We start from the raw sequence: 17,313 nt of genomic DNA, 5'->3' as shown, positions 1-17,313 counted from the left end.
TCTTTTGGCAGCGGCTAAAATAAATATTAGAATTAGACTCTTTTTATTCTGAACGCTCTATGGAAAGCAATTTTTGTTTTGAAATAAAAATTGTTTAATTCGTTTAAAAAATTGAAGTCCTTGATTGAAACGGCTGCTAATTTAAAAATAAAAACTGCGCCTCGGATCTAATATAAATTAAAAGTCCCATATTTTCAATACTTAAAGACCGACTTTGATGAAGTTCCAGAGCACACCAATTGATTATCGGGGGTCGAATTAGGTAAAGTGGATATTTTTTAGACCAAAATGACCAGCGCGACGTGCGTAGTACAAGCAGAACTTTTTTACCGCCAAAAATCTAAACTTTTATTTAGATCCAACTTTGTTCAAAGTAAAAGAAAGGGTCTTACAGAATTTTCAAATGATTGAAATGAAAATATACTACAATTGACTACAATTTTAACCACAATGTACATTTTAATTTTTTCATTTTCTGCAAATTAATTATTATATATTTAATTTAATAATTTACTAAACGCAATTTTTGTGCAAAAATTTAATTTTTTAAGTTTAAATCTTTTTTATTTTGGGCTGTATTTTTAACGGTGTTTTGTTTATAATTGTGCTGCAATATCGATACGTTGTGAATATCTATAAAGATATTATTTGGCATATATTATACAGATTTTCATAAGTGGCTGTAAAAATATTGTATGGAAAAAAATAAAACAAAATAATCACTTTTGACACTTTGGCAGCGGCTAAAATACAATTTATATTTTTAATATTTTTACTCTAACTCTATGTACCTAATGAAATTTTTTATTTGAATTAAAATTTGAAGTTCTGTTTTGAAAGGGATGCTAATTTAAAATAAAATCTACGCTTCAGAATTAATTAAAATAAAAAGTATAAAATCTTATAAAAGCCCACAATTTCGATACGTAAACCGTTTTCGCCAAATAAATTGAAACTTAAAGTACCATTGCAAAATTAATCATGGAATAGAAATAAATTATCTCCACAAAAATTTATATATTCATCAAAAGTTTTTTAATCACTCTGTGCAAAAATTTACGACTGTTGAAAAAACCATTAAAAGTGGAATGATACTGGGCAACAATTGAAAATTATTTAAATTGTTGACCGATAAACAATTTGTTCAACAATTTGCAATAATAAAAAAGACGTTCCTACAGGACGATTTTCGCGATAGGATTAAGGGTAATTGTCAATTTTTACCGACTTCATTTGCCCATCCTGAATTTTACATATGTTGTTAGGGATGTTTCATAGTGTGTAACCTGAAATTTTGAGCAAAAAATTCGGGGGCTCTTTTTGGGAAATCGCGATTTTCGAAAATTGAAAACTTCAGATAGTAAATCCGAAATATCAAGTTATCTTCGGTCCAGATTGGAATTTTGATAAGATTTTTTCACCTGTAGACGTAAATTTTTAAGTAGAACAAGTTTGCCGTTGGTCAAAATTTTGTAGGTCAAAGGTCAAGGTCACAAATTCGCATGCCAAATGTTTGGTTAAAAATATCGCAAAATACGCCCCCTCGGATTTTTTTCATGAAAACGTAAAAAATGTAGCCCTGAATGCGTAGAATCGAATGGTTAAGAGAAATCGATGGGCACTCTCGTAGATCGCGAGATATTTTGAATTTAAGGATTCGTGTCGAGCGTCCGGCACGACGACAACATCATCCGCCGATTTTACTTTCGTAATTTACGTCGGAATATGATCTGTAACCCCACATGTTATGCATATGATTACCTAGAAAAATAAACAAGCTTTTCAGTGGTGTGCTTAAAATTTTTTTTTAGTATCAAACTTTTCAAGTAATAGCGGCGCGCGAAAAGAAAATATAAAATTTTCAAATATTGACATTTTTGCAAATCTCAAAACTCGGGTTCTAATCATCAGAATTGCAAAAAATAACCACCGTTGGACTCGTCTCGACCTACCCTAACCAGCTGAAAGGTTTAGGGGTGCTTTTACCCCCTACCCCTAAGACACTACACTTTTTTTACTTTTTATGAGGGGGTTGAAGTATATAAACTTAGGGGTATTTTTCCAGCCAATTTTCTAAAAAAATTACAGCGCTTCTTAGGTCTATTTAGGCTTTAATTGAATCCTAAGGGACGAGTTTATGCATTGGCAACAAGCATTTTCCAGGCTTTTCCAGTATCATTCCTCTTTAAATTAATAATCAAAGTTTTCAGTTGAAATCCCGTTCTGCATATAAAAGTAGCAACACACACATGTCCTGATTTATTTACAATAGGAAAAAAGTCATTTAGACAAGCAGCAATGTGCATAATTGTTGTCTGCATTGCAAACACGACTCGCAGGCATTGTGCAGCAGCAAATAATTTTTCATTCTCATAGTGGTGTGTGTGTGTGATGCTGACGCGCGGCCCGCGAGATGTTAACGGCACGCGCGTGAACTGCAAGCCGAGCACAATTTGCATCGGGCGCGATTAATCACGTCGCGCAGATGAATGGGCGTCGAGAGAGAGATGCGCCGCCGGATAAACAAACGATACACACGCTCGCGCGCGCGCCGCGAATAACGCTGATGACACCCATCAATTAGCCGCGTGCAACTTCGGCGCCGCCATTTGCAACCATAAATAGCCCGTTGGGCTCCAATTTCGCGAGTTGAGCGCGCATTTTTGGCGTTTTGGACGGGCTGTCGGCTTTTGACGTTTGACGAAGGATCAACTTTCGCCTTGAACAAAAGGGACATGCATGGTTCGCAGTCTTGAGAAAACTTTACTCCAGGGATTTAAAGAAAGTTTTGCAACTCTGCAAAGTGGAGTATGCACCGAGGAAACGCGCGTGTACCATGGGTTTACTGAGGGAGCAACGTTGGAATAGTTTCAGGGCATATTTTAAAATTAATCTGATATGAATTTTTAACTTCCAAAGCAAATTGCTTCGAAACAAAAGGTTTCCCAGGGTTGCATTTGCTTACCACCCGGTTTTTAAAGGTTTTAACCATCAATTCACCAGTTGCATAAACCCTAAGTGTTCGAAGCCACCAACAGATTGCGCCACCGTAGACTTTCGATTTTAAGGCACTTCTGCTGCGATTTCAGACTCAATCTAGATACTGTGCATTCTTCAATTAATTTGCTATTTTTTGACGTGCTGAAAACCAAAATCGGTTCAGCCAATCGCCGTAGAATCGTGAAAAACTATTTTTTGAAATAATAAAATCTTTTCCAACGTTTCTACGGCGATTGGCTGAACCGATTTTGGTTTTCAGCACGTCAAAATTTAGCAAATTTATTTAAAAAAAGCAAAATAGCTAGATTGAGTCTGAAATCGCAGCGGAAATGCCTTAAAACCGCTTAAACCAATATTTTTAAGAAAGTCTGTGGTTGCGCCATCTGTTGGCGGCTTCAATAACTAAGGGTTTATGCAACTGGTCAATTCATATGAATTTATTATAAATTTCCCCTGTTAGGAATTTTTACTGAATGAAGAAAAAAATTATTTACAGTTTTGAAACAATAAATGAAGATGTGCGCGATCAGTTGTAGAAAAAGTGGCTAATCCTCATCCTAAACTCGCAAGTCGACAAACAATAGCTAATAAATTAAACAAAAGTCGTCTTTAAGTTGGCTATCACATTGGTGAAAAACTTCCTAGTGCAGAAAAGTTTTTCCTAGATCGCATCTGCTCGAATTTGAAACAAAAAAAGTAGAATTGCGCTGCGGCTGAAGTGAACACGACGGTGCGTATCGATTTTCCTTCCTTATCTCGTCGACGACGTCTTTTACTTGAAGGCAACATTGGCACTCGCTCTTGCACGCAATTCGCTCATTATTTTGGTCGCTGCTGCTGTGTATATTATTCCTGCAACGAAATCGATTTCTTGAGAGCCTTTGAGAGGTTTTAATCAGCGCTCTTCGCAAACTGTTGTCTTTTACACCGAATATATGGCTTGAAATCAATTACTCTGTAGCTGATTGGTTTGTAAAACACTACAAGTGCGTTTCCTTGGCTATTAATTGCTCGATTAATTTGGAAAAAATGTAATAAGCAGGAAAACTGCGTTGGTTGAAGAAAAAAACTATTTAAGAGAGAAAATAAAATAATTTTTACCGTGGAAATACCAATGAACCGTCTTAGCTGATCAATAAATTTATATAAATTTATGGCACGGCTGAAAATAGGACTAAATTGGTTAATGTAAATGACTGGCGAGTGAAAGTCCTGATAGCGCCATTGGGGACACGAACCTCTAGCGTAAAATAAATGCCAGTCTGCACGGCATCACCGCGACAACCAGCCGAAAAGGGTAAACACTGCGTCCCGCGCCGTGGTTGCTGCAATTGTTCGAGAAGCACAATCACGCGAAGTTTTTGAGGAAGCGATTTTTTTGGCCTTAACGCCCATGAAAAATAAATAAATATGAAATTTCCATGTCAATGGAACAGGCCAAATTGTTGTTTGATCAAATTTCCCAATCAATGTAGCAGCTATTTGGTATTAATTAAGCACACACCAAGAATTACAGCCTTTGACTCTTGCTGAACAGCGCAGATTGTTACAAAGAAAAAAAGAATTCTCAAAAATGGAATAAATCTGGGTTAAAAAATTTGTTTCTCAAAAAAATTGGGAACTAAGAGAATTTCTATCTTTTTTCCCAATTTTTAAAATGCATATTGGCACAGATATAAATGATTTTCCAATAGAGGAACCTCTTTGAAAAGTCAAAAGTAAATTTTTCTTCCTTCCAAAGCCAAAGACAGCGACTTAATTAAATTAAAATCGATTTTATTTGCACCAGTTCCGAAATTTACCTAATCTTGTGAAACCGCGATCCCCAAAACGGATGCCACAAGAATGGGCGGCTGCCGAATCAGAATCATTGGTCCCGAAGGCGTGGGCGCAGGCGACGAGTCTCAGCCAGCTTATTCCGTGCCAGCAGGCAAACAGGACTTAAGGCGAACTGCAAACACGAGAGGCCTGCATCCGCGCGCTTTGTCTCTTTCTCTCGTCGGCCAGCTCTCAGAGTAATTTCGCGTGTCTCGCTCGATTCGCGCACGAGCGCATTATTATCGAGGATGTAAGCCGCTCTCTCTCTCTCTCGTGTCGGCTGCTGAACCGGCTGCTTTCCGCCGACGGACGGAAATAAAAAAAGCAGTGGTTAAGTCCCGCACACTAATGGCCCTGATGCTTTGGTGGCGAAACATTCCCCGACGCCGCCGACGCCGAGGTGAGCGAGCACTTTCCTCGTCGCACATAACTTCTTGGTTTTAACTTTGAATGGGCGCGCGCCAGCAGCTTCTTAAACTCTCCGCGCGCTGCCCGGCTGGCCACTCGGATGAGAGTTTTGCTCCCGTGTTTCGGCTAATAGGCCTCCGAACTTTGTCCGAAGAGAAATTGTGCGTGAGATGCACGCTTAGGTTTTTTCTGGTGCGCAGAAATTTAGACAGTTGAATTTTTTAGCTTCCAACAGCTCGGCACAGGTAATAACCAGCGGGGGCGCAGATAGAAAAATGGCGCGAAAAAATGGTCACGTGAAAATGCGCGAAAAGAAGCAAGTTTTGGTCAATAATTTGCATTACTCTTAACTAATTGTGTCTTTTGGATCGTAAAAACAAACTCTTGACACTCGTACGGCAGTCCAAAGAGAGCTTCTTGCTTCCCACATCAGACGCCATCTTGGATCTGCGCAGAGCGAACCGATTTTATCGCACATCTGGCCCCCGCTGGCAAAAACTGTGTTTTTTTTTCAACCAATTCGCGGAAAATCAAACAAAAAATTAACTTTCGTGTGTATAAATATATTTCTTACACTTCCATTTAATTCGTATCCGTCAGAGAATTACAAATTCTCATATTAAATAGAAAAAGCGGAATTTCCCCCTTTAAAAAAGATGTCATTTTGGAAAATTTGATGGTGTGCAAACTTTCCCCACCACTAGTTGGGATTTAAAACAAAAATCTTTTCAGGCTACACACACTCATCCCGGCTTTACCCCATTTTTGCGGCTTGAACATAAACTCCGTCCGGAACCCAGGGGTCAAGTTTGGGTTTATTTATTAAACGAGGCTGGGAGCAGCCATTCACCCGAGTTTTATGACGACTCGTGTCCGTGTAGTCCTAGTTTCGTAAAAATACAATTTTCTTGAGAAGTGAGAGTGACGACGGATGCATGAGACGACGAGGAAAGAGCAGAAATAATTATCTAGTTAGCGCGGTCCAATTATATACGCGGTGACATCAGCGGCAACTCGAAAATAGCAGAGAGGTCCGTCTAATTAATGCAATGCTTAATTAAAATAATTCAACAATATAATAGCAACAACAATTCCAGTGGCAATGCACGGCACGAGTGGGAATGTAAAAGTGTTGCTGCGGGGCGGCCTCGCTCATTAATATCGCGGGGCCGACTTTGTTCGTTCGCCGCGGCACCTACATGTTTAATGATCGCACGTGTATACATATATGTATATACACCTGCGCGCGCGACTTTTCTGCTCGCGGATAATGAGCCCTGCCGAAACAACAGCCGCTACTTCTATACTTATATTCATCGTCGAAATCTGTCACCGTGATGTTGCGGAAACTCTGTCAACGCGCGCATATTCAGCAGCCTCTCTCTCGCATATATAAATTATGTATTTACGCACGCAAACTTCGGCAAAGAGCAAGCGAGTTTTGCCACAATTCGATGGCAAAATTTAATTATATAGCCCTGGATGCAATTTCAAACTCTCGACTCGAAGCGTGTATAAAATCAAATTTATATGGCATATATACGCGCAGCCTGTGGACTAAAGTTTGTGCCGCTTCTGATTTTAACGCGTGTATAGATGAATTTATAATTTTAGCAGCTGGTACTAACAAAATGTTGCAAAGCAGAACGTCAAACAAAAAGCAATAAGAATGTCCTAGGATTTAATTTCAAGAAGTAACGCACATAGCTGGAATCTCAACCGTTAAATGGATGGGAAAAAAAGGATAAAAATTAAATGTAAGTTTTGACTTTCCATAAAACGGTAATTTTTTTCTCAATTAAAGGTTGCGAAAATTTTTTTCAATAGGAAAAAAGCTGGAAATTTAATCAGCTTTCTGAAAATAGGCAGTTTTTGACGCTACTTTCAACTGCTGAATTTTAATCAGGCCAAACACACGCCCCTTTCGAAAATCTGCAATTTTTGAAAAAATAAAAAATAACTTTCAAGACTCAAAAGTACTATTTTTATCTACTCAGTATTTAATTTTTATAATTTTTTTCCCTTCGGAAGCAATTAATTTCCTTTGCTAAAAAAAAGAAGGCATACAACCGTCAAAATTATTAAAATTGGATTTTGGGGCACTTTTGGCCAGAAAGTATATGAAAAAAATTGGTTGGTTAAGGTTAAATTTTCATCTGATATCTTTTTTAAAATAATAATCGCTATCATTCTACATTAATCACTGGTTTATAGCATTTTATCTGTAATAATTTCGCCTACCTTAAACCAGCTACAAAAAATAAAAACACAAATTTGTGTTGACAGTATGTTTGTGTTGCGAAAACAAATTATTAATATCAAACAGTTTGCCAATTTTGCAATGCGCAAAAAAAGCACCACTTTTCTGCGAAAATAACCAGCTGGAAAAAATCACTAGCTTTGATTTTTCCCCATTTTTTTCTTAATTTAACCCCGAGAAAATATTCTTGACACTTTATCCAAAAGCTAATCGTAGCCATCAACGTTAATATTTAACAAACACCTTTCAATGTACAAATAAAAAACGATTCCTGTTGCAATTTAAAAATATACAAAAACAAAAAATGCCGCGAAAGAGATGTGAAATTTTAAATTCTAAGTTTAGAAATACGTTGCATATTTTCAGAAAATTATTGCATTAAGCTAAAAATATAAAAAAGTGATAATAAAAGTTTTAAAGAGTCAGAAATCTTGGAAAATTACGATGAAGTGTCAAAATTTTTGTCTCTTGGACAAACCAGCGGTTTTTGTTCCTACCATCTCAAAATAAAATTATAAATCATGTACTTTTTCCAGTTATTACAGTTTTCTTCAACGTGAAACTGCTACCCTGAAATACGCTGCAGATGCTCGTGTTAGTATGATGTGGGAAAATAATAACCAGGTCGGCGACCCTTTTCAATTGAAGAGAGGAAGACCGTGAGCGCAGAGCACGGAACAAACAATCTTATAAATTATTCACTTCTAAATCTTGAGGTTAAGGAGCGGAGGCGCGTGTTTGCCGGAAAAGTAATTTTCTCCTGTTGGCGCGGGCTTCTTTTATTCTTATTTCATTCGCCGGTCGCTGATCGCTGAATTTCGAATCCGCCCTCTCTTTCTCTCGTTATCTGTCTATCTCGATTCATAAATAATTTACACACTCCACCGCGCCAGGGCGACAACGTCTCCTTTTGAGCGCTGCCACTTTCGGTGTAGAATCAAGGAAATAGCAGGCAGGCATCAAGTTCTCGAGAGAATCTCGTGAAAATTAATTGTGCGGCTGAGGGAAAGAAGCTTGTAATTAAAACTCCCAGGCGCCTCGCACGCACTTCGCTAATGTGAGGGAAAATTCCCTGGGATTTAAGAGCCTTTTCAAAGCGCCCGAGGAGAATGTATAAAAAGTTATAGCACCGCGCCGCAATGCAAACGTTTCTTTTTGGACGAGTTGCATTAACCGGAATTAAGGCAGCTTGCGCGAAAAGACAAATAACACGAGTCTCTCGGATGAAAAAACGCTTTTCTGACGCCGAATTTTTCTCTCCTTTCTTTACCGCGTATAACAGCTGAACAGAAAATATGCCTTTGTATTTTTATTCATCACGCTGATTCAGCTTGTAGGGCGTTCAAGATCAAAAAAATTTCTAAAAAAATAGTAATTTGATAGCAAATAGAAGCTGTGAGTTTTTTTACTAATTCATTTAGTGTTTTAAGCCGCCAAGAGATGGTGACACTTTATACTTTAATAAAAAATTTAATTTTAAGGCACTTACACTGAAATTCTAGACCCAATCCTGCTACTATGCATTCTTCACTTCATTTATTTTCTTTTGACGTGCTGAAAACCAAAATCGGTTCAGCCAATCGCTGTAGAGTTGTGAAAAACAATTTTTTGAAATTTAAAATCTTTTCCAACGTTTCTACGGCGATTGGCTAGACTTATTTTGGTTTTCAGCACGTCAAAAGAAAGCATATTAAGTGGAGAATGCAAAGTGGCAGGATTTAGTCTGAATTCGCAGCGGAAGGGCCTTAAAATTAAATTTATTATGAAAGTATACGGTGGCGCCATCTGTTGGCGTCTTCAAACACTAAGGGCTAATTTTATTAATACTTATAAATTGTTTATTTAATTTGTATCAACTATTAAAACTTAATATTTTAATGATTTGTTTTTATTTTATTTAAATGAGATTTTTACCTTCATAAAATAATTTTTAAAAAATATTAAACACATTTTTAGACACAAAAATTCTTAATTTTTCATCTCTTCCGCGGAATTTTTAGTTATTGTAAAAGCAGTGGTTTTTATTTTTAAATTGCTACTCGGGAATCGCTCTCCTTAACCAATAATTCTGCAAAAAAATTTCGCTTCGGCCACAAGCGTATGGATAATTTTTAAAAATTGTAAAATTAAGAAGTGCACCAAACAAAATGTGTCAGAATTCCATATATTTTTCAATAAATAAAAATGCAGAGGCTGAGAAATAACTTTGGTCGGCGCTGGTGGCGAAAAATTTCAATTATTATTCGTTTCCGTCACCGCAAATGGCAGCTTGAGCGAATTTCGAACATCTGGCGCGACACGAGTGCGGTTTTTAAACAGGCGGAGCTTTCAGAGAGACGGAATATTTGAGGTTTCGTCTAATTTGAAGCCGGTCGGTCGGGCCCATGGTTAAAAGGGTCTAGGCTGACGAATTGCCCCAGTTCCATCATCACTTGAGCACGCGATAACCGCGATTGTTCCCTTGATTAAAATGGCTGCTACCCCTTTTGTCTGCTGCAATAATTCGATCCCTCCCGCCCGCAAAGCCTCGGAGACTCGTAAACAAAATTTAGCCCGGCCAAATCGACACGAAGGAAAGAAAGAAAGAAAGAAAGAAAGCCGTGCCCGCAAGTTGTAAATACAAATATTTTGGTAATGCGTTTATTTCTCCGGCAGTGTCGGCGGCGAGGATCATTCTCTCCGCCCGGCTCGTAAACTTTGAATAAGGCTTCTCTCGCAAACTGCAAAGCCAAAAGATTCGTTCGTTTGCGCTCGCTGCCATAAAGGCTTTTGGCACACAAACACTCTGCTCGGCGCGTTCACAATTTCGTCGCATCAGATAGCAGAGAGGCAAATTTGTCGCGATTGTTTCACAAAAACCACTCCTCCAGCCATGATAAAAACCAGAAGAGACTGTTTTGAGCAGCTATTTTTCATACGCAGAAAGCACTTTCTTCTTTTTGTTATCATTCCACCTGCAGGCGCTTGGGAGAGTTATGCAACCTGCTTGTCACTTCAGCTTAACGTAATGCATAACTTTTGATTGCGTCGCAAATTTTGTTTTAAAATTATCAGACACGAAATTATTCTCGTAATATTATTTGAGAAATAAAAATTTCAAATTCTTCTCAAACATTCAATTTGCAGATGTTAACAAATTTATAACTCACTACTATTTTGCCTAATTGTTACATTAATTTTGTGAAAATTATTTTTCTTATTTTAATTAAATTATTAAATTTACCAAATTTACTAGAAATATTATAAATTTTCGAATTAAATTAGATTGCTTTTAAATTCGATGAATATTGTGTATAACCGGTTCAAATAGATGGTCATTTGTATAAATCAACCCTTTGCCGTGAAACCTTCTGCTGCAGCGATCAAACAAGGCGAAAATTCTCCGCTCCTCCGAGTGAGGGGGTTCTCGAAAGCCATCAAAAAGCGTGGAGCGTTGCTAATTAAATGCGTTTCTCGGCAGCAAACAAGCTAATTGCCGCAACACTACACTGTGAGCCTCGAGTAAAAAGCGAACATTGGACGCGGCGAGAGCGTGGCTTTATTTGCATTTCATTGAAATGGCCGGCCGCCGCTTGTTTGCACTGCACACGTGCGGATTTCAATTAAAACTTGGCCGCACGATTTGTTGTCGCGTCAGTCGTACGTGTGCATGTCCACTGGCCGGAACAATGCGCCCGCGACTCCCGCCTAATCACACCATGCGTCTAGACGTCTCATAATCAGCAGTCGCGGCTTGTGCCAAGAAATAAAAAAAAAGAAATGCCCGCGTTGAATTCTACTTCTTGTCAGCGCTTGCACTGCTTTCACGACAGTTTAAGAAGAAAGAAAATTGATTTATTTTTTACCGTAAGATAACATTAAATTTATATTAATTTATTTAATTAAATTAATTTAAATGTCAATTTATTTCATTTAAATAATTTTTATTTTTGAAGACAAACAAAAAATTTAATTTTAAAGAGTGCCAGAAATTTTTATATTGTTGCAATTAAGGATAAATTTTTGTGAATAAATTAATCTCGACGCACTGCTTGAAGGAACATATCTTTTAAAAATATATCTTCTTCTGGGGTCTATATGGATTAAAAATCATTCATTTTTGAAGAGATACAAGCACAAGCATATTATTACACAAATCACAAGATAGATTAATGCCGCAATGAATTTAACATTGAAAAATTGACATTCAAGTCTGATTAAAATCACTTTTTTTCTCATATTTTATTATTACAGATTGATATTTTGTCCAAAATATTGTCCTGCTATGTGCAAATCTTCGAGGTCAATTAAAACTTCATTATTTCGTCTCTTATTAAATTATTTTTTTAGTGCAAAAATTATCTAAAAAAGGAAAATTAACGAAAAACCTTTTTTTAAATTTGAATTTTCTCCTGAATTTCACCGGGGGCTGGATTGATGCTATCCGCAGATATGGCGTCTGGTTGAGTATGGCGGGAAAAATAAAAAAATTAAATTTAAATTGACTTGGAAAATTAAGCTGATTGGCGAGTCGACCGTTAGATGGCACATCAGGCTAGTGGAAATGTAACAAAATACGCGGGAATGTAATTATTAGTCCGGCACGCCTCTTTTTCGACGCTTCTGATTGGCCGCTGGACTGTCTTCTGATTGGCCTCCATTATTTTGACTCCATATTGACTTCTGACCGCCGGAAACCAATATAGATCGAAACCCGGATCCCCGGTGGGAATAACGACTGCGCAGAAGGAACAACTATAAATTTCGACGCCATATTGACTTCTGACCGGTGGGAATCAACACAAATCGCAACCTGGCCCCCAGTGCTGAATTTAAAATTAGAAAAAATCCAATATTTTACATATTTAACCCTGATTTTTTAATTATTTAGACATTCATAGATGCTTTTAAAAGTTTAGCACGCTTTTATAAATTAAATTGGAGTTCAAATGGGTAAAAATTGCATGATTTGTGCTCAATTAATGGTCCTTTGTCAATTGGGAAAGTCAGAAAAAATCAGTAATCGATCTAAAACCAATTTTTGCCTGGCAGATAAGCAGTTTTACCTTTTGTTGAAAAGAAAATTAATAATTTGACTCTTAAAAAATAAAAATCCTTTACTCAAAGAATAACCAAAGGTGTTTTTTTTTTATTTTATTCAGCGCCCACCGCATTTTCATAGTGCCGCTTCAGTCACGTACGCACTCCTCTCTCCGGCATAATAATTCAATAAAGCGGCTCTGCAGAGTTTATGATAAAAAAACAGTAACAACAACACGGAGGCTAAACTTCAAGTGCGCCGCGCGTTCGCTCTCATTAACCCACAAACTCTTGAAACAATAAAAAAAACCACTCGCACGCGTGCGCAAAGTATAAAACTGATATTCAACCGCAGAGGCGGCGTTATTTGCAATGCAAAATCTGGCTTTTGAATTAATTTCTCGGCGTGAGTGGCAGTCATGGCAGCCCGATGGATGAGATGCACGCATTTCGCGCGCGGTTGACATTTGCATGTTGGTATTACAAAAGTTAAATTGCGCCGGTCGCACAAAGGATGTCCGATCGATAGATTGCATTCTCACAAGTAATTTGCGCGCCGCGCAATGAACCGTCTTCCAATACGCTGCTGCCGACATTTGTCTTTTAATTACACACCCGTCTTTTGCAGGAAAACAAGGAAAGACAGAAAAGCTAACAGTTGTTTTTATTGTAGAACGAATGTCACTAAAAATAATTTAAAAGGACGCTTGTAATCCTTTTTTTTTAATTGAAATTAAATACCAAAGCGGTTTATTTTTATGAATTTCCACAGAGCAGGAAATTTCTGTAGTTTAAATTAGAGACGTTCAAGGATGTCGCCAATTGCCTTTTTTCCTCTCATAAGAGCCCCTTTGGAACAGCGAAAAACCGATGATTTGGTCTCTACTCATAGCTGAAGAGTTCGCCTGTCGATTTACGATCACAGAAACATACCAACACGTGCATGGTTAAATTTAATTTAATTTATTTTGAATTACTAGGTCTAGACTGGCAATTACTCTTCGCGGAAAACCCTTTTCACAACAAAAAGGGTTTCATACGCTGTTGGACAGATTTCGACGAGGAGGAATCGAAATCTGCCAAGAAAATACGGTCAATTTGGAGAAAATTTGAAAAGCAAAGGTCATTTTTTACTATTGCGAATTTTAGAACAATTTATTTATTGAACAACTGTACTTATTGCATCTAACAATTCAAATTTGTGCCCTGTATCGCTCCACTTTAATTGGTTCCAATTTATTTCATTCATTTTTATGTATTTTAAAGTGAATTTAGTTTAGTTAAAAACATATTAATTGAGCACCAATGATTTAAATTGGCGATCAGTCTACGCGGGAAACCCTTGGCCGACACTTTGTATATTTCAGCTGCTTTTACGTTTCTTGATCATAATTTGATAGCGGTAAGTGAAGACCCTAAAGACCAAACAGTCGGTTTCCGTTAATTGGTGAGCGATTTGCAAAAGGCCTTTGGTTTGGCGCTCTATAATTATGGGAGGAACTTTTGGCACTTCCCTTCTCTCGTTAACGCTCTCTAATTTCGGCTGAAAAATTATGACGACCTAATATTTTCTCGTTCTTCTAATAATTTTCCACGCAGATTTTTTTTAATCGGTTAATTTGCAGCACTCAATTCATTATTTAAATTTTCTCAAATAAAATTAATAAATTTTATTTATAAATATTATACCTGAGAATTCATTAAGTACCTTTATTTTAGTTAATGGTATTTTTACTGGTATCTGTCAGGAAAAAAATGAGTGTAAATATTAAAAAGTAATCAAAATTTTATACTTATAATGAGAGACTGGAATTCGGAGACACAAAGCTACAGTATAAATTATGACTGCTGCTAAGTAGATTATTAATTCAATTAAAATATCGTAATTTTAGCATCTATAACTATAAACGATCATTTTATAATTTCAATTAATTATGTTTTTAAATTAAACCTGAGAGTATAAACGTCCAAGTAAAAACCACAAAAGAGCAAAGCTGAACTATCTCGTCTATATATGTAGTTCCTAAAATTCACATATATTTCCTTTTTCTGCTTTAGAAACAGATTTAAATATTCCATTTGGAAAAATATCAAGGGCCAAAAATCCATTTTAATTAGAACAGTTGTTGTAGCCACCAGAACGGTAAAAGAGATTTTTCATATTGCAAAAAAAAATTTCATTCCAAAAGACGACAATTTGAGCTTTTGCCACTTTATGTAGCGGAGGGTGAGTGTCGAGGTTGGCGAATCTTTTATTTTGTTGCTCAGCAATGAGTGCAGCAGCTAGGCCGGCGTTTTCAACGATCGCTGATTCAGAATTCTTTACGGCTAATTCTGCTGTGGCATTAATTTTGCTTTGGCGGTGAGTTCTAATGAGGCCGAAACAGCCGCTGTACAAAACGAAGTTTTTATTTCAAAATTTCAATAATAGCGGACCTTTCCTTAACTAATCCGCGCGCAGAGCTTAGCCATTTCGCTCTTTTAATTTCTTAAAAAAATTACCTCCAGCATGCGCATCACTTTCTTTTTATTCTAAAAAGATCTAAAAATTACTTTAAAGTCCTACTTTGCAGAGCTGATGTCACAATAAATTACGAAATGTCGCGTGCGATGCAAACTTCATAGTGGTATCAAACATTTTTGATCAGTTATGATAATTTTTCTGAGTGAAATAGATGACATAATAATTTATTTCCACTCAAATCAAGTTAAAAAAGATTTTTTTCCTACCTGGTGGCGCTTCTGGTCCTGCTGGAAGGGTTGCAAACGGCGACAAGCGACGCTGTTTCGTCCGATTGCGTCTGTGAGAAGTACGAGAGATTGGCAAAGCGACTCGGGAGCAGCGGGCACGTCGACGCACCAACTGGTGAGACAAGACTGATTGTGAGCGGCGTCGCGCGGCGCCCTCGCCTGCACCCTCGGAGGGGGTGCTTTCCCTCCCTCCCTCTCTCCCGTCGACAGGCGCCCGAGGGCCACGCACGCTGTTTTGTCAACTCATTATCGCGCTTTATTATTCAATCTTTCCAGCAGAGTTTCGACAACGTCGTCCGTCGGCAACACACCGCTTATTGGTGATTACTGTCTGCCACCAAACCGCCCCGAAAGAGGGAGTGTGCACCGCGGGAGGATTTTGCGTGGTGTGCGGTGTGCCAGACAGATTTTTAATTGCTTTCCTTCAGACGATGCCGCCGACACGTGGCTCTCCACTCTCCAGCCAAAAAGTCTGTTGCTATTAATCAAAAGCATCGGCTTCAGACTCACGCTTCATTCCCGCCGAAAACCAAATCTTATGCAAAATATTTGAAGGAAAAAAGAGAAAAAATGAGATTGTTCCAATTAAAAATTAAATTTATTCATTTATTCTATTTCTTGAAGCATTAACTTGCTTGTCCATGTTTCTCCCGCTTAATTGTGGCGATTTTTCCAGCAGTGAGCGAATAATTTTATTATTTACTAAATAACTGTCAATTTAACAAAAAAACTGCAGACCAAAAGTGACCCGAAATCCAATTTTTCGAATTCTACCGGCTACGCCCTCTTTATTTTTGAGCAAAGGAATTAATTGTTTCCAGAAAAATATGAAAATTTAATATTGAGAAGATAAAAAATAGTACTTTTGAGTCTTGAAAGTTATTTTTATTTTTTCAAAAATTGCAGATTTTCGAAAGGGGTGTGTGTTTGGCCTGATTTAAAATTCAGCGGTTGATAGTAGCGTCAAAAACTGCCTAAATTCAGAAAGCTGATTAAATTTCCAGTTTTTTTCCTATTGAGCAAATTTTCCTCAAATTTACCATTTTCACACAAAATTCTTCTGAAAATTTGAACTGACCGTTAGAGAACCTTTAAAATGTTTTAGGAAAAAATCAAAATACAAAATTAAATCCAGATTCATCCCAGAAAAATTATTGCGGCAATTTTTATTCAAATTTTTCCCCAAGAAATCATTCACATCTGTTTGAAAATAAATAAACCACCCCAACACTTTTTTAGCGTCAAGAAAAACAAAAGTTGCCACTTTTTCGCTTTCTTTCTCGTTAAAAATTTTAATTATTATGGTAAGTAACGAATAAGCGGCGGAGCTGCGCGCCTCAACGCTGCATTTTTGCATGTAACTCAAGACTTTGTTCGTTGCGCCTCTGGCGAAACAATTTACTTACTCATTCGCTAGGAAGGAAGGGTGTAAAGTATCCTCGCTCCTTCTCTCTGTTATTTATTCACAGTGGAGCATTTTGTTTCCTTCAGAGAAACAACTTGTTCTCACGCCCTCTTCGCAGCTTCCTTTTTCTTGGCAACTATACACGTGCTTTCTTGCAGTGGTTGCGCTGAATGCTGAATGCGCTGCTCTCAGGTGCTCGCTGCATTGTTATAGCAGGGGGGAAACACCCCAGCAGTAATTTCATATTATTTTCTATTATGAGTATAGAGCATGTTGCCATTTTGGCTTCAATTAAAACTCCATTTAGCAATTATGATACTTCGCATCTCGTGTGCGAAAGCGTTTACGCAATTAAGATGCTCTGTGATGTAGGTAAATGCGGAGAGTAATTAAGAAAGCTCTTACTGGAAACTGAAAGGCAGTGAGCATTTTTCTGCAAAAACTTTCCCACGAAGAGCTCTGGAGTTAGATTAATCGGTAATTAAATTTTAATGTCAATTACGAGGCAAAATACATTTTAAAGAAAAAAAAGGTTCTTTAAAATTAGAAAATGTTACTCAACGGGGTCCGCGTTGCGATTTGTGTTGGTTCCCGCCAGTCAGAAGTCAATATGGCGTTGAAATTTATAGTTGTTTAATATTATTCACCCATT

The 17,313-nt window shown here is 37.4% G+C and overlaps 1 protein-coding gene across 1 annotated transcript in view; it reads right to left on the bottom strand.

Annotated features, from left to right (window-relative positions):
• Window positions 1-15,370, bottom strand: part of LOC135947359 (Ig-like and fibronectin type-III domain-containing protein 1) — a 138,181-nt gene extending 122,811 nt beyond the window's left edge. Inside the window, exon 1 of the mRNA XM_065496183.1 lies at window positions 15,236-15,370. The gene's annotated coding sequence lies outside the window, so the exon portion shown is untranslated. The remainder of the gene's footprint in view (window positions 1-15,235) is intronic.
• Window positions 15,371-17,313: the final 1,943 nt, after the last annotated feature.

This window comes from Cloeon dipterum, chromosome X (genome assembly GCF_949628265.1).
Source record: "Cloeon dipterum chromosome X, ieCloDipt1.1, whole genome shotgun sequence".
NCBI lineage: Eukaryota > Metazoa > Arthropoda > Insecta > Ephemeroptera > Baetidae > Cloeon > Cloeon dipterum.
This window is presented reverse-complemented; position numbering and strand designations above follow the sequence as displayed.